Source organism: Cavia porcellus, unplaced genomic scaffold (genome assembly GCF_034190915.1).
Source record: "Cavia porcellus strain 051 isolate PalLab524CR breed Dunkin Hartley unplaced genomic scaffold, mCavPor4.1 scaffold_9, whole genome shotgun sequence".
Lineage (NCBI taxonomy): Eukaryota > Metazoa > Chordata > Mammalia > Rodentia > Caviidae > Cavia > Cavia porcellus.
This window is the reverse complement of record NW_026947492.1, coordinates 20,601,562-20,626,748: the sequence shown is the minus strand read 5'-3', so window position 1 is coordinate 20,626,748 and position 25,187 is coordinate 20,601,562. Positions and strand designations below refer to the sequence as shown.

Sequence of the window (25,187 nt, the reverse complement as noted above, 5' to 3'; positions counted from 1 at the left end):
AGTAAGTAGACAAATTGGAGAGCCAGGCTACGGGATGACCCAAAATCAAGCTCTTTATGGGTCCACCCAGCTGAGTTTCCTACACCTAGGCAAGTGTCCAAGGTGCTTCCAGAAAGGAGCAGAATGCAAAGGTGTCACCTGCCCCTTCCCACCTGGCACAAGTCTTTAAGAAAGCCACTCCTGGACACAAAGCCCCTCGGAAGAGGAAGAGGAGGAGACATCCTCTCACAGGTCCCAAGCAGGAAGAACTCTGGCCAGGTAGTCACAGTAGTCACCCTCAGGACAGACGAAAGGAAATCATAAATAATAAACGTCACATAAACAATGTCCAATTAACCAGGCCACCAGCCCTGAGGGAAGACATGCATTAGTTCTCTTGGCAAGAGGCGAAGGGAAGATATTAAAAAAAAGCCGCCTAAGGCCACACAGGTGTGGCTCTGGCACCAGCCTGGCCTTCCAGAAGCTGCTCCTTCCTCCCAGTCCCCCTTCTTGGAGTCTAGGCCTCAGCCAGAGTGACCCAGGCATGTCTAGGTGGGGTGGATAGTCAGCTCGCCCTGAGTCTCCGTGTGGAGTTCAGGATGGCAGCTCTAGCCCTGTCACCACCACCTTAGATGTCCCCGTTCTCCTGTACCATAGTAGTAATTGCATTACATTTCTATTCCACAATAAACACCCCTCTGGCCTGAATGTTTCGCCTGCCCAACGCTCACACCTACAGCGACTCTTTTGTTTACCAGGGCTCCCAGCCAGCTGCCTGAATTGCGGTGCACGATCACGGCTGCTCTGGGGGTGCACCTCGCCCTCTCTGCACCGCTGGCTGTCCCCGCGGCTTCATCAGAACTGCTCAGCCCTGTCCCAGAAGCGCAGGGCTGAAACACCCGTCTTGGTGTTGGTTCCGGGGTGCAGGCGGGCCCACAGCGTGGCCTCCGAGCAGCTCCTGCCGCCCTCCCCGCCAGGTTCCCAGCACCCTGGGGACCACCCTCCCCTCGACCAGGAAAGATGTAGGTGACCCTGGGAGGCTCCCACCACCACCACAGGGCTTTGCGGTTGGATTCATTCAGGGTGATTACTGAGCTCAGAAGAAAGGAGCTTGGTGACCAAGGGAACCTTTTGGGGAGGAGAGAGAGGGGGAGCCCCTGAAAACACCTGCCTGGGAGTGCGCTGGGGGAGCCCCAGCCGGGCGCCTCCCGCGGACAGAGGAAGGGCACCGGAGGCTAAATGTAGCGGAAAAGCAAGGTTAGTGAATTTAATGAGGTGATCTTAGGAAGCTTAATTCGGCTCGATAGCCTGGGGCTAGAGGAGGAGCCCGCGTAGGAAGTCAGAAGTTGCGGCTGTGCTAATTAGATTTCTCCGGCGCCTTTGGGATTCGGCACCTTGTTCCCGGAGCCCGCCAGGTGGATGGGAGGTGCCTAGGTGGTGGTGGGCTCTGGACCCGCCCCTTGTGCTGCCTCCGCCTTCTCTCCCGCGGGTCCCATGGCTGCACCCCCACCCCCGCACCCCTCCTCCAGCAGCTCCCTTCTTTCCGCAGGGGTTGGAGTGAAAGGCTCGGGTGGGGGTCGCGGTGGGCTCTCCGTGGCCCCCGCTGCTGCAGTGGGGCTAGGCCGCACCCCTGGGTGCCTCCTCGGTTCTGTTCCCCTGCCTCGCGGGGGCAGCGCTTGCCCAGCAGCGATGCTCGGATCCTGCGAGCTACAGGCCCCTCTCGTGACACCGACTGCTCGCAGGCTCTGCGCGGTTCACCTGTGCGTTCTCCTGGCTGCACTCCGAGAGGAAGCCCGCGGGAGGAAGGAAAGAGAGCCACCCACCCTCCATACATTCTGCCCTTAAGGAAGTCACCGAGGACTTAGTTTCTCCATCTGTAAAATGGCTACGTGCAGAAGGCCCTCGTGGGAGGGCGTTTTGACCTTGCTACACGAGGCTGTCGGTGTTAGGACTGTAAGGGGAGAGGGAGCCACTTGATGCCTACGTGATAATAACAGCCAGCAATTAATAATGGCAATTTAGTGCTTTGAACCTGAAGAGCTGCTTATCTCTGGGCGCCCGAGCGGAGCCGCGGCTCTCGGGGGAGCGCCCCACCTGTGGAGAGGCTGCGCCCCCCAGTGGACGGAGGCCGTCATGGCCAGCTGGAGCTCTTCCCGGGAGGGCTGGTTCCTGCAGCCTTGCTCTCCAGCCTGGGCCCCCGCAGCAACGCACAGCTTGGTCGGGTCCATGTCACACCCGTGCAGCTAGTTCCACGCCACCCCGAAATGCGTCAGAGCGAGTCCTCCTTGCCACTCGGGCTTAGTGTGTTCCTGTGAAAGGAAGAGATAGGCGCCTCTCAGCCATGGGCTCCATCGTTTCCCTGGACTTGGGGAGCAAGAGGCCCCACTCACCTCCCCTCCAATGCCTCCTGGGGAGCCCTGGCCGCTCATAAGCCCCACAGCCAGCCAGGCTGCCAGAGACACCCCTTGGAAGTGGATAATTGCTTAATGAGGTGAACACGCAGGCTTGCATTTAGATGCCCTGGCAAAGCGGGCTGTGTGGCAGGCAGGTTGCAAAGCTGCTTACTTCAGCTGAAACTGCCTTCTGGCTACCCCGGCCTCCCCCAGCATCCTCTCAGGCAGCCAGGCTCGTCCCACCCCCGAGATCCCTTCCCATTTTTGAGCAGCCTAAGCTTTTTGAAAAAGGAGAAAAAAGAAAACAAAAGTGTGGAAGAAAGCAAGCATAGCCATGAGGGGCACTTCCGAGAAGTTTCCAGGCCTTTATAGAGTTCAAGAGGAAGGCAGGTTCCCCGGATGTTAAGCAGCACCCCCTCCTCCCGCCCCTTCTCCCTCTACCGCCCCTAAACAAAGTGATGCAGCCTGGAAATTCAGGTGCAGGTTCTGACCCCGCCTTGATGCCCACACTGGGATGCCCAGGGTCTCTGCCCGGTATCATCCCCCAGGATGTGTAGAGGCACCTGGGATGTGGCCTGATGACCTCCCTGTGGCTCTAAGATGCAGAAGTTTCCAGGGACTCGATTCCTCCAGCCCTCTGTGAAATCACCAATGACGTTAATAATTACTAATGCTTATGGAGTCATTGCTAGGTCCCTTTCCTAAAGGCCTTCCTGGTCTTCATTTGTTCAATCTGTATGAACAGCCCGGCTGGATAAGTATTATTTCTCCCTATTTTACAGATTAGGAAACTGAGACGCAGAAAAGTTAAGGAACTCATGCCTATCGCAGGGTCAGTCAGTGTTAACCCAGATTCCAAACACAGGCAGCGCAGCTCCGGAGTCCGGGCTGGTCAACACTATACTAATCAGAGTCTTAATATAAACAATACTTTAAAATAATAAGCCTGCCAACTCTGACTGACATGTTCCATCTGTGTGTCCTGGAGTGCTCACAACAGCCTTGCGAGGCAGAGGCTACATCATGTCAAGACACAGGGGCCCAGAGAGCTGGAATAGCTGGCCCAGTCCCAGAGGCAGTCAGGACAACAGGATTCCTTCTCACAGCCTTTAGGGCCACATTACAGCTCACCGCTTCCTTCCAGAAGGCACAATCCCAGTGCCTCCCTTCCCCGAGCCAAAGGACGCACGGGAGGAGTACTGATGCTCCCCTCTGCCTGTGTACCTCTGATCTGACCCTGGAGAGAAGGCACCGCATGCCCCAGGGACCACATTCCCTGTCCTCCTCCTCCCCAGTTCCCATGGCAGGCAGGACGTGCAGCTCCAGGCCCAAGCATGACGGATACATACGGTCAAGAATGGCGGTGTACTTATTAAGTGAAACCGACAACTTTCATTAACCCAAGAAGACATGAAAACACGCTGCTTGTCTCTGGGAAATGAAGAGCCGAGCGCTGGCAGTGAGCAGGGCTCTCAGCACAGGTTCTGAAATTCGGAGTGGGCCTCGCTCCTGGCATCCTCCATCCATCCATCCCTCCCTCCATCCAGCCTTCCGTCCCTTTCCGTGCACCACTTTGCTTATAGCGGTGTCCTAGGCACTTCTCTCTGGTGCCCTTCTGTGCCATGAATCCAGTCCTGGATGCTATGAAGCCCAGAGGACCATGGGGGTCCCCTGACTCCCACCCTCTGCACCTAAAGACCGCGAGCCCCTGATTGCCTGCATTAAACACAGATAGTTAAACCTGGCCGTGATCCCGGCAGGGCCTGAGGAGGCACAAACCATCGCTGCATCACATCCCTTCACCCACTGGGACTCTCAGGAGTACGAGTCGCCCACGTCAGGGCAGGGGCGACAGCAAGGAAACCAGGAGAAATGGCAAGAGGGTAGGAGGAGCCCGAAGAAGCAAGACCGAAGAGGGCTGAGGGGCTGAGGCCACCCCTCCGTCACACACTGCCTGTGATTGTGGGAAGGTTCAGGACGTGGTCATAAGTGCATCTGCCCCTGAGAGAGTTACAAGCCGCTTTTCCATGTGCCGTTTCATCTGCTCCTCCAAGTCCCGCTGTGAGGGAGATGGCCTCCACCTGATTTCTCTTTCCTACCCCTGATGGCAAGAGTGTCGGTGTCGCTCCCGGCCTGCAGGAAGAACACGCGACAGATTCTGACGGTGTGCAATCTTGCCTTTATTTGTCTCCGCGTGGGCCCCGCGAGGCCTCCGCTCTGTCACCAGCCCTTTCTCGCCGGTGGACTTTCTCTATCTCTCTCTGTGCTTCCTCCTCGTGGCGGGAGAGGCATTCACTTTTATAGGGCAACAGTAGCCAATCAGTTCAAAGCGCGCGATGCGGGCTGACTGGCTAACATCAGTTGTTGCTAGGCAGACTATCTTACAGAGCGGGTTGTTTAAGTCGCCAGGGCAATCAGGGGGCAGGAAGCAGGCGCCAACTTGGCTCACTCGATGGGAGGGGCAATCTAGCTCAGGCTCCGCTCCCACCCACAGGCCCTACGTCCGCCAAGTAAGGCGACCGGTGTCGGCCGCGGCTCCCAACACAAGAGAAGGCTCAGGGAAGGTGAGGAGCACAGGTGAGGCCCCCCAAGTCCTTACGCTGCAGTTCCAGATGAGCCCAGCCTTGCTGCCCTGCTTGGCCTCGTCTGTGAGGTCTCTTGCTCTGCTCCAAATGCGGGAGGCTGGTGAAGTGCGGGTGCCTGGTGCAGGAGGACCCGAGTCGCCCAGCTCAGAGACAGCACCGTCCAAGCCTGGCTCCGGGCTCTGCACCATATGCTCTACACACCCCTGCAGCTGCAGGATGCACCTGTAAGGCAGACCAGAAGCCCTCAGCCACCAAGATAGCACAGGTATTAGAGCAGGCCACCAAGGCCTTCACTGCCATCGACTATGCACTGGCTAGTTCTGCCCTCATCCATATGATAGGCGTTGTGAGGGTCACACAGGACACCGTGCACACGTGGGCTCCATTGGCACATAAGCTGTGTTCACCAACAGTGGCTCTTCCTGTGCCACTGAAGGGCAAGTGGTGGTTCCGGCCAGGAGCACAGGGCAGCTGGTGTCTTTTCAGTGCTCTGGTTTTACCCTGGGGCAGTGTCTCAGACCTTCAAGGCCCATCTCCCGGCCCATCCACCAGAGCCTCTTGCATTCACAGGCAGGACTTTGGGGAGGTGATTGGATTATAAGGGCAGCAGAGCTGGTTTGCTGTGAGAAGAGGTCACTGTAGGGCGTGACCTGGGGGGTTGATCTCTCTCCTGGCTCCTCCCTTCTCTCCCTGCCTCTTGGCTGCCATGCCCCGAGCCGGAGCCGCTGCCCCTCCACCCTGCTTTGGAGCCCCCTGACTGTGAACTAACTCATGAGCCGCAATAAACCTTCTGTCCTTTAAAGTGCGGGTGTCAAGTGTTGTGTTTCAGCAATGAAGAAAGTAACCAAGACAGTGGTCGCCGTGTAGGCGCCACCCTGGTCAGTGCGGGGTCCTCACTGTGGTTGTAACACGAAGGAGGTGGCACCAGGGCAGGGGCTGGGGCTTGGTCAGTTTATTGCCACCGCCTAGGACCTTGCCTTATCTTACCGAGTGTCCGGAAGTAGTAAAGGATGGAGAGAGGGGAGAGAGAGATAAGCCAGAAAGAGAAGATTTCAAGGAGTCGGATGATCTGCATCACTCTGGCTGATCAAAATGCACTCAGGTTCCTCTGAAAGGTGAGACTGAAGGGTAGTCTGGCCATCCAGAGCTGCCTGTCCCCAAGGCCAGGGAAGGTGACAGCCCCAGCAAACTGCCCACCATGTGGCTGCTTCTGTCAGACAGAAGATGCCACCATGAGCAGACTCTGCTGTGTGGCCGTCACAGCTGCTCGGGGGACCACAGCGCACACATGTTCCTTCTGGTCCAGTGGCCAGAGTGGGAGATTCCCATGCTCCTCCTCTCTCCTGCCATGTCCCTTGCTCGAAACCCACATCTTCAGTGCCCATTTGCATTTAGCCAGCACTGTCTGGGTTCCCCAGGCTCAGGGCAGCTGTTGCCCCCTCCTCCATCAGGATCTGGGGCTGCACACAGGGGGAGGGAGACGCTTCTCTCCAGAACAGAGATGCTGAGAGATGGCACCAGAGGATTGCCTGCCCATCAGTGCTTGGTAGGGATTTATGGATCTAATCAAAGCGCTAAGCCAATCAGGGGCCCAGTGTCCCTCCCGTGATGCAGGGTGCAGCAGCGCAGATATCTGAAGGGGACTCTCAGAGTCACAGTCCATCCAGTGTGAAGTCCCTTCCGCAGCACGAAGACTTCCCCTGAGGGTGGGCCAGGGCGGGCACCCGGAAGCAGGTTCCAGGGCCCTTCAGAGTCTGAGATAGCAGCTCACTGTGCTCTGGCCCTCACCCGTCAGACCTCCAGTGTTCTTCAGATTCCTCAAACCACTTTAACCACGGCCTTAAACTTTACCAAAGTGGTTCTTTCCCCTTTTTCCTCTTCTATGCTTTCTTTTTCTTTTTTTTTTTTAGGCAGGGTCCCGCTAAGTTACCCAGACTCAAACTTGCAATCCTCCTGCCCTGCTAATCAATCAGACTAGTTCTTAAAAACACTCTCCCCTTCTTACCCTCCAGCCTGCAAACTGCTTCACACAGAAGAGCAAGCTCAGGGCAAAGGGATTACAAGTAAGGATTACAAGTTGGAAGTGACGCGGGTCCAAAGTGCGGTGGGCTTCTGCACTGACCACAGAGCCACGCATCCTCCTCCCTGTGATTCAGCTGTGGTAGAATGTGGTAGAATGAGGAGGCTTTGAAGCCCAAGGGCTCAGACACAAATCCTCTTTCTGTCTTACACCAGCTGTGTGAACTCAGACAAAGCGCTTGACCTCTCTGGGCTCCTCCCTCATCTGTCAAGTGAGGGGAAGCTGCAGGACAGCTGGGAGGGTCAAATGAAGCATCACATGCAGACTCGTTAGATGCTATTATTAGGGCTTCCCTGGCCCAGGCCAGAAGTCATAGGACCGGAGGCCAGGCCTCTGGGAAAGCTGGATTCTGGCTGATAACCCTGCACACCGCAGGCTCTGTCACCTCCAGACCTGAAGAGCTCGGAGGGCCACTGCCTCCCCGCCAGAGCCACCTCCCACAGTGCGCACACAATGAGCTTCTGTCTGCAGAGCATCTGGGCCTAGCATTCATAAAAGGCAAACAGAAACGCTGTGGGCTGACCTCTCTGCCATCACTCCTGGGGAAAGTCTTTGTTTTGCGAGGAAGGAGGGTGCCATCTCTCCTCTTGGTAAACAAACTCAGCCATTCAGTTAGTGGGTGTTGATCATGCACGGAGAAAGGCCGTGGCCCAGTGTGCCTGGGGTTGCTTTGCTTTTCCAGGCTGTGCTGAAGAATCAAAGAGCCCACTTCAGGTGACATTGTTTCAAGCCCGGGTGCTCACAGGATCCCCTGTCTCCTAAAACATGCTGACCAGGTCCTACAAGGCAGGTCTCAACTGAGATGGCCACATTTAGTGCAGAATGCTTAAGAACAGAGGATGGGGCCAGAGACACACACAGAAGAAAGACTGCAGCAGGAAGCTGAGCTTTGAGGGTGGACGGAATTCCAGGTGGGGGAGGATGAGGCTCCAAACAGGTGTCTGGGGACACGGAGGCCGGGTGGGGGTCACACAGCAGGTGCGATGGATGACCACAAGTTCAGTCCGGCTGGCCCAGGGAGGGACATGGTAAAGCCAGGCCAGGCCTCCTGTCTCTCCTCTGGTAGGTACCTAGGGAGAAAGGCTGGCTGAGAAGTCACGGAGAAGGCTTCTGTTTACAGCCATCTATCTCCCATAATTAGCCATTTAGGAAGAAAATAGCCTTCAAATTCAAAGGTAAATTGACTTACATTGGGATAATAACGTTTGATTGAGCACGGGAAGTTCATCTTTAGAGTATGAGAGCAAACAAATTGCTTTTCTTCCCCAGTGCTTGGAAAGCAACAAAATGAGATTGCAGGTGCTCCCGGAGCTGTGTTCCCATCGCATCCGGGCATTAGTGGGCCCGGCTCAGCTGCCCAAGCAAAGGTGCTTGTGCTGCCCGCACCATCTCTCTGCCAGTTGCATTCTGATCCTTGTTCTGGAGGGTTTTAAAATTATATTGCATCACATTGAGGCAGCAATCAGTTATTATTGTCAACAAGAGCATGAAGAGACATAAATTCCCTCCCTGAGATGGAGGCTGCTTGGTAAATACATTTCTTTATTGCTTTCTAGATTGGAGAGATAGTGTCACACTTTGGCTTCCTGGAATGCTGGGGGTCTGGGGAGAGAGGAGAGACTGAGGGTTGAAATGTTGCTTCTGATTAAGGTGGAGAGGTCCTGGGTGATTTCCTATAGAGGTCCCCAGTTGCTGAGCTTCCTGAAGCGGGGATCAGTGAGGGGTAAAAATGGGGGAGGAAAAATGCAAAGAATGGAAAGAGGCTGCGTGAGCTGGACTCTAACACCTGAGAAGCCAGAGCAAATTACCAGAGGTACACAAGAGCCCCATGGCTATATCCCTTAAGAGCATTCTGGGACTCGAGTTCAGACAAAAATTCAAATTGTACTTTACAGTGCTAACAGAAGCTTCAGCAGGGCTTTATTTCAACTTTGTGTCCCTTCCACTTTTTTTCTGATCATGTATTTCCAGAGTAGGGGTGAAGGGCTGCAGGCACCCATAAATCTCAGGGTAGGTGTGTAGCATAGGCACCTGTACCTGCCAAGTGGCTGGCTAGTGGACACGAGAGGTCTACAGATCTGGGAACAAAGAAACAGATTTCTCTTGTGCTAATAAGGACTTTTATTTGTTATTTATTGCTATATCCTGGGGACACTTGTCATTCAAGTACTTAGGGAGACTGAGGCAGAAGGATTGCAAGTTAGAGCCCAGCCAGCCTAGGCAACTGAAGAAGATCTTACATTGAAATCAAGAAAGTATAAAAACAGGTGGGGATATAACTCAGTGGTAAAGCACCTGCAGGGTCAACCCCAATATGGCAGTCAATCAATAAGCAACATAAAATAATCCATGTTTATTATCTCCAATTTACGTGGATCAACTATCTAGACATGGCTTCAGGGGACTTTCTGCTTTGGGGCCTCTTCCCAGACTGCGGAAGATGTTGTCTAAGGCTGGGGCTCACAGTGGGTAAGATGTGACTCCATGCCACTCAGGTGGCTTGGGCTAGAGTGGCCCAGGGCCACTCTCAGTCCTTGCCACGTGGGTTCTCCAACCCAGCAGCTTTCTGAACCCAAGCAAGCAGCCAAGGAGTGACAGAGAAAGGAAGTGAGCCAACCAGGCAAAGCCTGGGAGTCAGTCTCTTTGAGGAATGGCAACCTGTCACTTATCCCAGTCCATACTCAGAAAGAGGAGTTGCCATAGTTAGGATCTGGAGTGTTTCCCAAAGGTCTCAGTGCTCCAGGATCTTCCCCAGCGGAGCACCACTGGGAGGTAACAGAATATCTGAGAAGTAGGGCTGAGGAGAATAGCTTGGTGCAGTGGAATTTCTGGTTTTAGTGTTTGGAGGAATCTCCATACTGATTTCCATAGGGGTTATACTGGTTTACATTCCCACCAACAGTGTAAGAGGGTTCCTTCCCCCAGGACCCACAGCCTCTCCAGCATTTATTATTTGATTTCTCGATAATTGTCATTCTTGTCAGAGATGGGATCTCTGTGTTGCATTTTTCCAATGGCCAATGACACTGAATATTTTTTGTCATGTAGGTGATAGAATTGTGGGGTGGTGGCTGAAAAGAAGTATGAAATATAAATGACCTTTATTTTAAGAATGTGGGGAAAGACCCCCAATCTCCTGGGGTGTGGTATCTTCCCCTGGGGTCAGCGATCTCTCTGTGGGACACATGGAGTGGAGGCTTACATGTAGCTTAGGTTTGGGGTGGAGCCTGAGGGGCATTAGGGCTGCACAGGTAGCCAATTGGTATTATTTTGGTGCCAGAGGTAAGTTCCTAGGGGTGGAGAAGATAGAGCCATAGGTAACTTCCTTGAGGCTTTACTGGCTACAGTGTCCTGTCGGGGCCAAAACTCTTTCATATCCCATCTTACGATTATTATTATTAGGAAAAGGGGTGGAGATTTCTTTCTTTACTGTTTCCTGCTGGAAGGGGACGCTGTATTGGGGTCTAGGGGAGTTGACAGGATGACAGTTGATGCCCATGTAGAAGTTGGTACCAGATGTTTCAGCCAGGACAACTTTATCATTGGTGAATGCACGTATGTTAGACTGGAGAAACAAAGAGACAAGATGTTATGAGGAGGCATGGCACTGTCATATTTAAGGACCCAGGTGAGGTAGAAGGAAAGGTGCTTTTGATTTTGATATGTCATTATATCAGGACCTTGTTGAGGTAGAAACATTTCCACAGTAAGGCAGAATTCTGAAAAATAAACGTGGGGTTAGGAGGAGTGAAGTTATAAGTGATTACTCCCCCATCTGAAAGGGTAAAGGTTAAGAGGGTAAGGCTTGTCTCTGGTATGCATGATGTGGGAGTCTTTAGGAAATACTGTTGAGAGTCCTGCTGTGAAAAAGGATAAGAAATTAGAAAGCAAATTAGTTAACAAAACATGACTTAGCCTGTGAACTGTGGCTGTGAGGCCTTTGTGAAACGGAGACAGGTGGGCGACAGAAGATGAGATGACCACTCAGAATGATCAGATTTAGGGCTGGGAGGGCACCACTTAGCCTGAGTGATGTGAAACCAGGATGGCAGTCTAGCAACTTCCATCACTGTTGAGGTTGCCAAGAATATCAGGTATGGGTTGCTGTAACCTGGTTGTAGTCCTTGGAATGATTTGCTGTAACAGGACTTTAGTAAGTATATCAGCAGTTTTCCTAGTTGTGGGAAAAGCTTTTATGTATCCCGAAAAAGTATAAACAAAGGTGAGAAGGCAAAATTTACCTGTCAGTCTTGACCAGGGTTGTCTGAGAAATTGGTGAATAAGAAAGGAAGGGGGTGGTTTATATCATTGAGGAGAGGTTTACTAGCGATAACAGGTGTAAGCTGTTGCCTAAGGCTGGGGAGGCCTCAGTGGCTGGGTCAGCATGTATAAACACAAGGGAATAAAAAGCATTTTTAAGATTTAGGACTGTAGAGTGAGTGGTGGAGGGAAGATTTGGCACCACTGGGTGGATTGGGGAGCAGCAGTCTGGAACCTGCATGAAATAGGGCCTGTTGGTAAATGACATAGATTGACCCTCAATATCCCTTCACAGAGATTGAGGACTTAATAAAGCAGCCTGAAAACTCAGGAAGAACTCTGTACATATGGCCTCTATGTCCACAAGTATACAGAATGTCTTACCTGAGACTTTTAGTGGGACTTGGGACCCTGAGACGGACACCTTAAAGTGGGCTGTTGTTGGCCTGAGCCCCGTAGTCTTCAGCAGCAAGTTTAAGCAGATCTGTCAGTAGGTATTGGTCATTTGTACTTCTTCTGAGAAGTATCTATTCATGTCAGTTGCTCTTTTTTTTTTCTTTATTCCCATTTTGTAGGTTATCTTTTCACTTTGTTGGTTATTCTTGGTATTTTTTGTTGTTTGTTTTGTTTTGGTTTTTGCCATGCAGAAGATTTTTAATCTAATATAATCCCATTTGTTGATTCTTGCTGTTATCTCTTGTATAATTGGAGTTCTATTCAGAAAATGCTTGTATACACTGATGATTTCAAGAATTTTACCAATTTTATCTTTCAACAAGTTAAGTGTTTCTGTTTTAATATTCGGATCTCTGGTTCATTTTGATTTTAGTTTAGTAGTTGGTGAGATGCTTGGGTCTAGATTCAATCTTCTGCATAAGGAGAGCCAGTTTTCCCAGCACTCTTTGCTAAAGACACTGTCTTTCCTCCAGCGTATTTGGTTCCTCTGTCAAAGATCAGATGGCCTGATGTGGCCGAGATTGTTTCTGCATCCTCTGTTCTGTTCCACTGATCCACTGTCTGTTTTTCGTGGTATGTGGATACCATTGTTCATAGCTGTGCAATTCAAAATACCTTGAAAGCAGTTTATAGGTCCATCCACAGAAAAACAGGTACAAAGTGTAAATAAAGGGCAAAAGAAAAGACAAATAAAAGAAAACAGGGAGATAAATCCTATGCAAATGGGGAGGAGGCCAAGAGATGGAGAGTGGGGGAGGTAGGGATGGGGGTGTAAAAGGAACTAAGACGTGTCACACACAGGTACCGACTACCACAGTGATGTAAGCAGTATGTGTCATAAGGATGAGCGAAAATGGAAAAAGACAATGAGGAAAAGGGCTTTAGAATCAGGGAGCAAGAGCAGGGAGGAAAGGAAAGGGGAGTACAAAGTTCAGGTACTTACTCCCTAAGATGAATAGAAACAGTGTGTACTGTAAATGTGTGCTAATAAAAACATTTTTAAAAGAGGTGTGGCCTGGAGGGAGAGCGCAGGTCACTAAGCATGTGACCTGGATGGAGGTCATGAGATGCTGTCTCTTTGTCTTTCTCCATCTGTCACCTTCCAGCCGTGAGGTGAATGGCTTTGCTGTGCCCTCATATCGTGCCACAGCCCAAGGCAGTGGGTCCACCAGCCTAGGATGCTAAACTAAAATAAGCCGTCTCTTTCTGCAGAGTGCTTCTCTCAGGTTTCTGTTGCAGCCACAGGAAGCCGATGATGCAGGAGTACCTAGGGCTGAGAACCAGGGGACAGGGCATGCCGGGAAACCCATTACCACAGAGCCTGTCCCCTGAAAGTCAGGAGCAGAGCCCTGGGCTTCCTGAGCTGTCACCAAGGCCCAGTTCACCATAGCACAGTCCCACAGGAGAGATGGGGTGTCGCCCTGGGGTGAGGGGTGGCCTCCCCGAGGAGCCAGCTCATATTCCCATCAGCTTGATGGGGTCTAGAGTTTCCCTGGGAGAAAAGGCAGGTGGACACCAATTTTCTACTCAGGCCTCAGGTGCCCAACAGGGACTCACCAAATGTCAGACGAGGACCGAGGTGGGGCAGAGAGCCGTGCTGGGGATGACAGGAATAAACAGCCAGAAGAGTGGGTCACCTTTTCATTTCAAGAGTTCAAGGTGCCGAGGAGGAGAAGAAGAAGAAAAGAGCCAGGGAATGGAACAGGCACAGCTGAAAGGCCGCCTGCCTCAGAGTCCATGAGGGGCCAAGACAGCGCGGGGACAAAGCGGCCGAGACAATGGGGCCGCTGCACAGCCCTGCAAGCGGGGTGCGCAGACGCGGCTCCCGGGCCGGCTCCACAGATTAATAAGCTTCTGAGGGTTTCCAGAACCGCTTCTGTGAGTCAGAGTCTTAACAAGCGTCGTTGCGGGCTGTTTGAAGCCTCCTTTCGGCAGCTGGAAACAGCAGACGCCTCCGCACCCGGAGAGGAGGAGGGTGAGGCCTCGGGAGCCAAGGAAAGCTATTGTGTCTCCAGAAAATGGGAGCCCACGAGGGGACTTTGTCACAGCCCCCAGCCAGCCATTGAAGTGGAAAGGCAGGCACAGCCCTGCTTCCGGGACAATTATCCAGCTGAACTGAACAATGAGGGGCAGCCTCTGCTCGCGCGCGACCATGCAATCCTCTGAACACTCCGGGAAGTCCAAAGTAACCGTGGCGCAACACAAGAATAACACTGCCCTCGGAGGCGAGGGAACTGAGGCTCGGAGCCACTAGGGACTCACCCAGAGTCCCTTCCAAGGAGACCACAGAGGGCAATCGATCTGTATTAGCTTGGCATTCATTCAAGCCACATGAGGTCTAGGAGGAGAAAGAAAGCTCATCCTAAGCACTGGCTGCTGTTCCTGCCCCATGGTCATAAAAGAGCTGCGGAAGCTCTAGCCATCAGCTACAGCTTTCAGGCAGAAAAAAAAAAAAACAGGAAGGCACAAAATAAGTGTAGCTCCCAAGTGGATCAGCTTTCTCTAAGGAAGCCCACCCAGTGATTTTTAAAACTATGTATCTATTAGCTCCCCCTAACTTTTCAAGAGAGGGACCATGGTGGCACACTCCAGTAATCCCAGCCCTTGGGTGGCTGAGGCAGGAGGATCCTTGCAAGTTCAAGAGCTGCCTGGGATACAAAGTGAGCGCAAGGTGAGCCTGAACTGCATAGAGACCCTCAAAAAAAGGCTTTTCAAGGGAAGCTATGTTGCCACCCTGAAATATAAATATTCTCATGGTGGAGCCTCATTTCCTGAATCTAAAGCCAATGACCTTTCCATTTCTGCTCTGCCTCTGGCAGCAGGGCATCAGATGGCACAGACCACACACCTTCCAGGACCCTGATCCAGCCCACATCCCCAGAGGTGCTGACCTATTCACCTGACTGCCCTGCTGCCCCAGCGCTGGTGCCAGCCCAGGGCCCCAGGAGCAAAGCCCTGCTGCCTGGGCCGGCTGAATCCTGAGCTCCACGGGCTTCCAGCTGGTCCAGGGTCTCCCCTAGGAGGCGCTGTCTTCTCTGCCCTCTTCTCTCCAGATTGCCTTCAGGTAGGTGTGCGTGGGCCTGCCCTGGCCTTTCCTCTTGTAGTGGGGTCCTGCTGAGACCCTGCTGCAGATCCTGTGGCTGCCGTGCTGCTGTAGAACTATCTCCATGCCACCCAGTGCTGGGTGAGCAGTAGAAAAGTGGAGAGGGAACCCAGGCAGAAACCTGACAGCCAGCTGCATACGTCTGTATTAATTCCCCAGGATGGCAGCAGGGCAGGCTCCCGCCTCCTGCCCATTGATCCCAGCTGGCATCGAACATTGGGAACACAGGACTCTGCAAGACCTCCTAAGGCATGGAGGGGGCACCAGGGAGCTGTGGACCCCTTGCACTTTGAGACCAAAATAGTCTGAAGCTGCAGGTGGGAACCTCAAGGCCGATGGCAGGACAGTGTGACAGGGCTGTCTCTCCCACCAGCTCCCCCTTCCCCCACTCCAAATTTCTTCCTGTGACATTTCCAGTTACAAGGCTCCCATCTCAGAACTTTGACTTTGAATGTCTTTTCACATTGGCCTTAAAGAACATAGTGTCATCAGTGACCTTTTTAAAGGACCACGGGGGCTTAATTAAAAACTAAACTTGGCCACTTAATTCAGATGGTCCTGTCGGCTCCCCGGCCCTGATGTGCGCTCAGCCTTGTCAGCTTGCAGCAGGCTGCTGGCACTGCCCTTTAGTGTCCCCACAACGCAGAGCCTCTGAGTGACAGGCAGGCTCTGGCCCAGGCTCCAGGACCTGTGATGCTGCTCTTGGCAAGAGGGGACCCCGGCTGCTGAGAGCCACAGAGCTTCCACAGAGGGTAGCTCAGGGCCATGTGTGCTGGGAAGGGCCACCCAGAAGACAGCAGGGCCACATGGGTTTCCAAGGATGACTGCTCTATAACAGGAACTTCCCGCCACACCTCGACATTCTCCCACATCTGAGTGACAGATTGGAGGGACCAGGACCCGCAAACACTCCCACCTGCTCCCTCCTGCTTTCCAGGTTCTAGAACTGGCAGATGGTTACGTCTGCTCATGCCGTGGACGTGGGCCACAGCCCAGTCCCACCGTCTCACCCAGACTCTACACCAGAGGCCACCAAACCCATGGCAAGACAAGGCAGACAGGTGTTTCTGTCATTTCACTTTATTAGTCTAGTCAGGTGCCACTTAATGACAGGTATATGGTAAGAGACCTGTATTCCTAGGCAATTTCATCACCGTGCACAATAAGAGTGTGATTAAAACTAGATGGTGTGGCGTACTGCACACCTACACTGTGTGAAATACACACACACACACACACACACACACACACACACACACAGTAGCTTGCTGTTCTTAGGTCCATGAGGGGCAAAACAATAGGAGATTAAACCAAGCATGCACCAAAAAAATGATGTGCTCTAGCGCTTTGGTTATCATTCAGTTCTACCGCTGACCTAACTAGGCATGCTGCCTTATACTAAACTCTTATTTCTGTAAGTAATTCTAAAACAACCAAAAAAAGGTATAGTAACTATACAAACCAGTGGCATGGTCATTTCCTACCATTGTGGAATATTTTGTGCTGTCCATACTTAAAATCGAAAGCATAGCTCTGGGTCCATACTGATATTTCAGCAAAGTGTATTGACACCAGGGCCATCGCAGCACAGAAAGAATCCTTGGTGCCATCGTGTTGCACCAGGTGACAATTTACTAAGCACCTGCCATGTGCCGGGGGCTGCATTAGGTCCCAGTGTGAGGCGCTGACCAAAGCATTCTTGCTAGTCTGCTTCTGAGCATGAACACTGGGGGTGAGGACCACTGGGCCCTGTGATAGGTGACTGACTCAGGAGACAGCAGCTCAGTCGTGACCCTGGATCCTCAGCCTCTGTTCTATGGCTTTCCCTGGGGCTCAGCAGAACTGAACAGAGACTCATTCCAGGTGTCCTCCTGAGCTTCCCAAGGGCCAGGAACGGCCCCTTCCAGGGGACCTGGGCCACCTCTGCCTGCAGGAAGAGGCTCAGTGCCGGCTACTATCATTCTGGCCCTTAGATCTTAGTTTATTACAGCTCTTTCTGACCACACAGACCTCAAGAGAAGCCTTTGAGCAGCCCATAGATGACGCCCTGGCCCCAGAGCAGGCCGAGGAACGGGGAAGAAGGATGTCCCAGCTGACTTCTGTCACTGCCAGGCCCCTGGAGGATTTATGTCTGCTGCTTCTATCCCCCATTCGCCAAAGGAAACAGTGTGACCTGGCTGAAGGCCCCGAGCCGTTGGTAGCCAACTGAGTGTGGTATAGAAAGAAGACCTCATTCTAGCCCCGTCTACTTGTGACCCACTGTCTGGTCTTGGACAAAGCGCTCGTCTTTCCAAGTCGCAGCAGCTTCTTCTGCACGATGGCCCTTACCATGCAGAGCTTCCAGGTTGTCGTGAAAATTAAATGAGACAAGTTGTGTAAATGCTTTGTAAAGTAAAGAGGTTCAAATCAAAGCCCAGAGTTAAGGTTCAGGAGAAAGAGCCCAAGACCAAGTCATCAGCAGAGATAGCTCCCCTCTTGGGAGCGGGCTCCTGCTCATTCTCAACCCTTCTGTTGAGAGGGCCGTGGGGGTTGGGGTTCCTGCTAGATCAGCCTCAGGAAGGTCCCTCCCACCCTACCCTCACCTCCAATCCAATAGGAGAGCCAGGCCGAGAGGCTGAGGAGGAGGCCAGCTGGGGCTCCCTTGTCTGCCCAAGTGGCCATCCACCCCCTTCAGGCCCCTCCCCACCACTCGAGTGGGTTAAGAGCCTTGGAAAGAGAAGAGGAGTTCGATGAAGTGGCTCTCGAGTGCTCTTGAGGCAGGCTGACAGCTCACAGACCTTGTCACTGTCCCCACAGCTGCATGGAAACACTGCCACAGGCAGCGGAGGGAACCAGTTTCCTACTCAGTGTGTGCTTAGGAGGGGCCTGAGTGCCTAACAATCAGGAAGGCTCCAAGCTCCCGGACCGGGAAAGCTGGGAGGGGGTCTCCCCCAGGAAGACCTGCTCTCCCTCCCAGGGACCTGGGCCTGCTGACACGGAGGGCTGGAAAATGCCAGGTGGAAGGCTGGCAGAAACAGCCAGCAACTCCTGATGAAGTTCTCTGAGGCTGGAGAAACAGAAAGGTCTTTGGGTACCCTCTACCTTCGGTTCAGGGGCTAAGCTCTCTGGGAGGCCCTCAGGTTGGATAGGAAAGTGGCCAAGGGTGCATATTAGAGACTTGTGGCCTTGGAGATGATTTCTGCTCGGCCTCACTGGACCCTGGAATGACCAGCTGTGGAAGGCTGCATCCTCTGGCAAGCCACGCCCTGTCCCTCGCCTGGCTTGCCTCCCGCCTGTTCCAGCTGTGGACCTTGCAGGACACAGAGCTCTGGCTGATGGGTAGGATACTGGAGAAGACGCACTGAGCTGAACTCAGAGAGAAGGAAGCCGAACACAGGGTCCTTTTTGCCCAGTAAGGAGAAAATGAGAGGCAGGTGCAAATACTGTCTTTTCTTTGTCTCTTGCTGTGTGTCAGTCAGCAAACATGAACCAGTCCTGCCCTCCAAGAGGAGGACAGCAGTCCCATTGCATCCCTGACACCCTGAAGATCACCTCAGGGAAGGCCACAGCAGCCACTGGAGATGTAACAGGATAGCCAAGACTCAGAGGTGGGCCCAACGCTTTCTGAAGGATGCAAACCCTCTTGAAGGTCTGCTGCAAGTTATGGGAAGCAAGATGGTCTCTCTCCCTGGAGTGAATGTGCACCCCTGCAAAGCCACAACCACACAGGCACGTGGAGGACCCCACTCCAGCTTATCTCCTGCAGACAGCACAGCGCAGTCACAGGGAGGTGGCCAGCAGGCCAGCAGGTCTCACTGGAGGCACAGCAGGGGCTGGGTGTGTACGGCCTGTCTTCTGTCCCAAGGGCCCACCCACCACACCCACTAGCACACTGCCCCTGCCCCCAGGGGGAGGGCCACCGCTCAGGGCTGCAGCCCTGTGACAAATCTGCTTGCTGCAATTGGCCACAGTGAGCTGGTGGAACGGAAATGCTGCCCCTGCAGCCTTCCCATAACGGGTGCTAAGTAAAGGTAATCTTCAAGTCACCAGTTAACAATGGCTGAGCACGCAAAGCAGTGACTGATGAGTCATTCAATTACCAGAGGAGCTGAAGGGGAACAGCTTTGAAGAGCCGCCTGGCCCACAGTACATGTCCATACAAGAAGTGACCTACAGGCAACAGCTCCTTGGGCAGCCAGCTCTGGGCAGCCAGGCCTATGAGGTTCGTTTCTCTAGAATCCTGGTGTTTTTCCTGTTGGACAAGCCTCGAATCTGTAGAAGAGGTGTGTTTGGGGACCACAGGGAAGTCTTTGGGCGGGCTTCCAGCTATAGCCAGACCCTCTGCCTCCTGCACTCCACCCTCCAGGCCCTAGCCCCACAGCCCCTTCCCAGGAAAGACAGGCAGCACCGCTGCAGGGAGCCGGGCTGCTTCTACTCTGAACAGGCCTCTTCCACAGAAGGTCGTGCTCCAGCCCAGCCTGCTCTGCTGTACCCAGAGCCACCTCAGGCAGGAGCAGGCAGCAGGGAGCAGGCCCAAGCAGGTGAGCATCACCTGCCCTGCACCCAGGGATTGTGTCTCAGTCTGTCCTGGTCCAATGTGCTCTATCTGGAAGACTGCAATTTCCTCGAGGAAGCTCTGCCTCCTCCGGACCCTGATCTTCCTTGGAAGGCTGCATGGTATGGGAGGAAGAGCATGATTTTGGAATCACCTCACATATTCAAATCTCAGCTCCTCCGATTCTTCCTTGTGTGACTTTAGATTTCCTTTGGCCTCCATTTCCTCATCTATATTAAGGAACAAGATACATAGTTCACAGTGGTGTTAGTAGGACTAAAGCAAGAACTGTTTGGAAAATACTTAGGCCAGGGTCTGGGGCATCATAGTACCTGTATGTCCCCATCCAAGGAGCCCTACAGAAGGTTCCGGAATTTAATTTCACGGTTCCCCCAAGCAAGCTCTCAGCTACCTCAGAACTCCTCTCTAGGAAGCCTAGAGAGGAGCAGGCCCCACACTTCTACCAGTTCCTGGGGGCATGGAACTGAGCAGGTGCTGATGCCCCAGCAACAGGCCTGGGGCTGTTTGGACCCCAGGAATGAAGGGTGGGCACAGAAGCTGATTAAGGCTTACCTGTCCAGGGCTTGCTAATTGCTGGCATGAGAAAGTTACTTAAGCTTTCTGACCCTCAGTTCTTTTCTACTGGTGAAACAGAGAGTGATGATATATATATATATATATATATATATATATATATATATATTACAAATTTGTATTAGTATTTAAAGAGGCTGACACAGTGTCAGGGCACAGCAAGTGAACAGGAAGTGGTGGAAATTTTTATAGTTCTCCTGTCCTTCTCTCCCTCTGTACTTGCCGGGCAGAGCAATTTCTCAGAACATGCCAGGTCCTCCTATTAGTAGCACTCCATTCAGATGAGATCAGTTGGTCAGCTTTCTTTTACTGTAACAAAATACCCGAGACTATCAATTTAAAAGGAGAAAATGTTTATTGTGGCTGTGGCTTCAGAGATTCCAGTCCATGATTAAGTGGCCCTGTTGTTTGAGCCAGGGGTTACTGGCTCAAGGGTTTATGGCATGAGTCCTTGGCTTCGGAGGCCTGATCACCTTATGCCAGGCAGGAGACAAAGAGGGAGAATGGGGCAGAGAGGCCAAGAGACAGTGAGAGAGAGAGAGAGAGAGAGAGAGAGAGAGAGAGAGAGAGAGAACCAGAAAGACACAGAGAGGTAGAAAGAGAGATGCAGAGAGGCAGAGAGAGACAGAGGAGAGACTAGGGTCCTCATGTCCCCCTCAAGTGTCAAGGGCTCACCATCAGTGATCCATCTTCCGTTAGCCAAGCCTCACTTAATGAATGTTCCACCTCTTCCCAATGAATATCTGAGGTGATTCCAAAATTGTGCTCTTCCTCTTGCACCTCAGGCTGGGGACAAAGCCTTTAACACATGGGCCTTTGGGGGACATTCCAGATCTACAACAGCAGGACCTCAGAGCCGGCCTTAGGCCCAGGCACAGTGCAAAGTGTGGGCCACTTAATCATGGACTGAAATCTCTGAGTGTGGCGAAGATGCATCAGGTTATCAGGAAGGTTGCTCAACCCGGCTCCCACCCCTGCTCTGCCCCCACTGGGAAAGTCACAGAACCCCCTTCCCTCATGAAGTGCCTGCTGGGTGCACTGTACTGTCCCCCACATTATAATCCCTTGGGGCCTGCCCTGCATAACCAGTCCTCCTTGAAGGAACTTCACCTTAGGGGATGGATGCCAGTAGGTTAAGGAATCCTCCTGCTCAGGACGTGCACCCTTAGGGTACAGCTGGTTACAACATCAGGCCAATTGTTAGACTTTAACATCTTAATGCTACATTAGTGCATTAGATCACTTGCTAATAAGACAAGTCCTCAGGGAAATGGGGTGAAATGAGACACACAGACAGATAAATCATGATGAGAGGAGAAGCAGGGAAGAAAGGACGTCCATCGAGGGAGCCGTCCTGCACTCCTGCTAGCAAGGAGTCTCTGAGGACAGAGACACCATACTGCCTGTGTCCCCAGCCTCCTTGAGCCAGCACGGTAGCCCCACAGGCACACCTCAGGCCCTAATTACACCCTCCATCACTTTCCCACTGCGACTGAAATGGGGACAGATCGCTCACTGAATAGCGAGAGTGACTTTCACAGACAGGCTGCTCTGCCTCCATCCAGCCCCGGCCGGCCTGAGATGAAGTTCTCTTTCCTCTGTTGTGTCCACTGGGAACCACAGTAGGCTGAGCGCAGGCCCTGCAGACGTGGCCTCTGGGGTAGAGTGGGAAAGCTGGAGCCTCTGACCTCAGCCAAAGGAGAGGTCTGTCCTCCATGGCCTGTTTGTAGAAGCCTTGGGGAGTTAGGTAAAGCCCAGCACGGGCAGCTGAACAACCCAGTAGGAGCCATCCCTAGGTCTGGGGGGCCAGGAAAGTGAGTGCAATCTGAGACCTCTTCATTACCAAGTGGTGAGAGAAAGAGAGAGACTGAGAGAGAGGTCCCCTGACTTTGCTTGGTCTACATGGTCAATCTTAAAGCAGGTTTAAAGGCAGATATTACCCAGAGAATCACCATGATACATAAGATCACAGACCATGTCATATGAGGAAGAGGCAGGACAGAGTAATAGCTAAAAACAGAGACCTCAGAGTCTAGGTCTCAATAAATGCTCCTCAGTATCAGGCAGAGTGACTGTGCTGGTGTTTGCCATGTGCGCCCCTGTTGGCATTCCAAGGAGACCCCACCCATGAGCCACAGCAGAAAGAGCAGGTCTTGGATGGTAACTGAGACAGGGCTTCTGCCTGCAGCTGGAGCATAGGACAGAGCCAGCCCAAGCTTAGGACCTGGGGTCAGGTGATAGGGACACTGGCAAGGGTAGACCAGGCAGCAAGATAAAGGTCACATCTCCGAGGCATTAGTAACTAGGCCACACGCAGTGCCGAGAGAGCTGTCTTTGGGCCTCAGAGACTGGGACTTCTTATCCCAGCATTGCCAGTGAGCTACTAAACAGACACCTATCAGTTGTCAGCATCCCTTGGTATCTGTCAGGAATTGGTCCCAGGATCCCCCCACCACCATCATGGTTACCAAAATCTGCAGGTGCTGTAGGTCTTATACAAAATGGCATAACATTTGCATGTAACTGACACAAAACATCCTCCCATGTATGTTAGGTTATTATAATACCCAGTACAATGTAAATACTGTGTAAATGATTATTCAGCTGCATCTTTGAGGAGGATATTGACAAGAAAAGGATCCTACTTATTCAGAACAGGCACAAGGTTTTAAAAGTATTTTCCATCTATGCTTGTTTGGATCTGAATGCAGAACCTGAAGATACAGATGGCCAAGTTTACTCAGCCTTCCTGAGCTCCCACATCCTCTTTTGAGCACTAACGTAGCTGTGTCACAGGGTTCTCAAACACCTAGCAATGCACCTAATTCAGGTAGCCCTGATGGGACGCCAGCTCCCATGGAAGCTCCTCACTTTCCCAGACACATGCACCCTAAGGCCCTGCCTGCTGGGTGAGCCAGGGTGGCTCTGCCTCAGTGAGGAGCAATGCAGTGCTGTCTGCCTCAGTGAGGAGCAATGCAGTGCTGTCTGCCTCAGTGAAGAGCAATGCAGGTCACTGACCAAGTCAATCACCTTGCCCGAGTCCAGGAGGAGTCGGGGCAGCTCCTCACCCATCTAAGCAGTGACTACTGTTCGCTCCACATAGATGCTGCGGCCAGCCCAACCTCCTTCAGCTCTGGAGGCTTGGAGAGCCCTGCATCTGCCATCATCTATTTATTGTCCCTGTCGTCATGATGAAAAGAAATATTATGTCCAGCCACAGCCACAGGAGGCAGATACCTTGATGGCAGTAACTGTTCTGATTGGTGTTGTGTCAGGTTTCTGAGAGACAACAGGAAAATACAGAAAGGCTGTGGATGTCTCTGTGCGTTGGGGAAAATCCTGAGGGCCTGTGGCTCCCTGGAACAGTGGGTTTTAGGCTGCACATCCTGCACTGCTGATCTCTCTGGCTCTCTGCAGCAAGCTCCCTGCAGAAGTGACTGATGCTTCCCGTTTACCCCAGTTCCTTGGTCTCAGTTCAGCTTCCCCAGGAGATGGAAGTCTAGCCTTACTTACAAATCCATTCGCTTGACATGTATTTCCTGGGCACCTCCTATCGGGCCAGGCTGCGTGCTAGGTATCTGGGGATATCATGGAATGAATCCATGCCCTACCTTTGAACCCAGAGATACATTCTACATAAAAACATAATACGCATGTACATTACACAGACTGTTAAAATGTGTTTAGCCCAATGGGTGAAATACTGAACAGGGCACGGCAGGTTGGAAATTCTCAGGGCAGGTGTAAGGCTTTGGACTTCGCAGTGAAATTTCCACCCAGGGCACCTATGCTTCCTCTCCCCAGCTCAGGCTCCCGGCAAAGATCAACCCACACCATGACAGGTTGCTCACTAAGGAAGGAAACCCTCCCAAGCTCCCTTCACGCCTCCACCAGCCCTCCAGCCTTCCTAGATGGCTTACATATTGCAAGGCTTTAACATGGAAAAAAATCTCATTTAAGCCTCTCTTCAAAGATACCCATGATTGAACACACTTATTCCCATCAGGCGGACCAGGAATTTGGAATCTGAGACAGCAAGTCACAAAGACCAAGGTCACACGGCTCTGGTGAGTGGCAGCGCCAGCTTTTGGTCATCATCCACGGTGGGCATTCCACAGTGTTGCTATCACTCCTGGCTCCAGTCCGTCCCCCAGCAATCCCATGAACCAGGGATAAATAAAGCCCATTTTCCTGATGGGAAACCAAGACTCACAGAGTTTGTGTGACTTGCTGAAGGCCACACAACTGGCAGGCGGCGGATGCAGAACTGGCCTCCCATCTGCCTCGAAGCACAGAGCTTCTGCACAAACTCCAAGCTTGGGACTTCCTGCTGGGCTTTCCCTCAAAGACTGAGACCTCCACCGGTCCCTGCCCAGCCCCAGTGCCCCTCAGAAGCATTCACTCCCTGCCTTCAGTCACCTCCATGAACACTAAAAGGACGAGAAGAGATAGATGGCAATAAGAATTGTGTTCAACTACTTTGCTTAAGTCATAATCATTCCTAATCTAAATTTGCTGGAATGTATTACACAACCTAATCATTCACATATATTGTGCTGCAGTTTCAATTTAGTGAAAAGTAAAAGCCATTCGGAAAGGAAAAATATGTTAAATGAACATCTTGGAGATTACAGTCCTTCAGTTAGATAAGGCACAGCAAGATTTTTTTTTTTTTGAGCCAGGGCATGTGCTGACTGCTGTGGTTTGAGTGTGCTTCCAGCGCCTCGTTCCTGCAGGGTTGAAGCCTGAGGGAGCAGAAAGCAAAATGAAGGCCTTCCAGGCTATGGGGGTACAGCAGGAGGGCTTGGCCCTAGGGGCACAGGGCAGCCCCAAGATTCCCCGCTCCAGGCGGCTCTGCTGTATGACTTTCCACCTTACACCTCTCTGCTCTCACTCCAGCTCTGCTGGCCACCAAACATGCTGTCAGGAGTGTCAGCGCTCCTCCAGTCTCCCAGCCTTTGCATGTTTCATCCTCAGCCTGGAACACCTGCAGCCCCTGCTTTCCTGCCAGCCTCCCATCTGTCCTTTGGGTAACACTTTGGATGTCGTGTCCTCTGTGAGCATTTCCTAGAATGGCATATCTGACTCTCCCCACACGTGGCAATGGCGTGTTCCCATCAGAGCATTGCTCTTACTACACAGACTGAGTATCCCTTAGCCATGATGCTTGGAAGCAGGTTTCAGATTTTACATTTTGGGGGAT

The 25,187-nt window shown here is 52.4% G+C and overlaps 1 protein-coding gene and 1 long non-coding RNA gene across 7 annotated transcripts in view; one reads left to right on the top strand and one right to left on the bottom strand.

The window, feature by feature from the left end:
* The window catches only part of Kirrel3 (kirre like nephrin family adhesion molecule 3), a 547,843-nt gene that overhangs the window by 381,772 nt on the left and 140,884 nt on the right, over positions 1-25,187 (top strand). The window lies entirely within an intron of this gene.
* On the bottom strand, positions 4,529-13,774 carry LOC134477638 (uncharacterized). Its single transcript, XR_010049720.1, has 2 exons — positions 11,682-13,774; positions 4,529-8,107 (listed from the first exon to the last, which is right to left on the bottom strand). It is a non-coding gene; the product is annotated as an uncharacterized LOC134477638 (long non-coding RNA).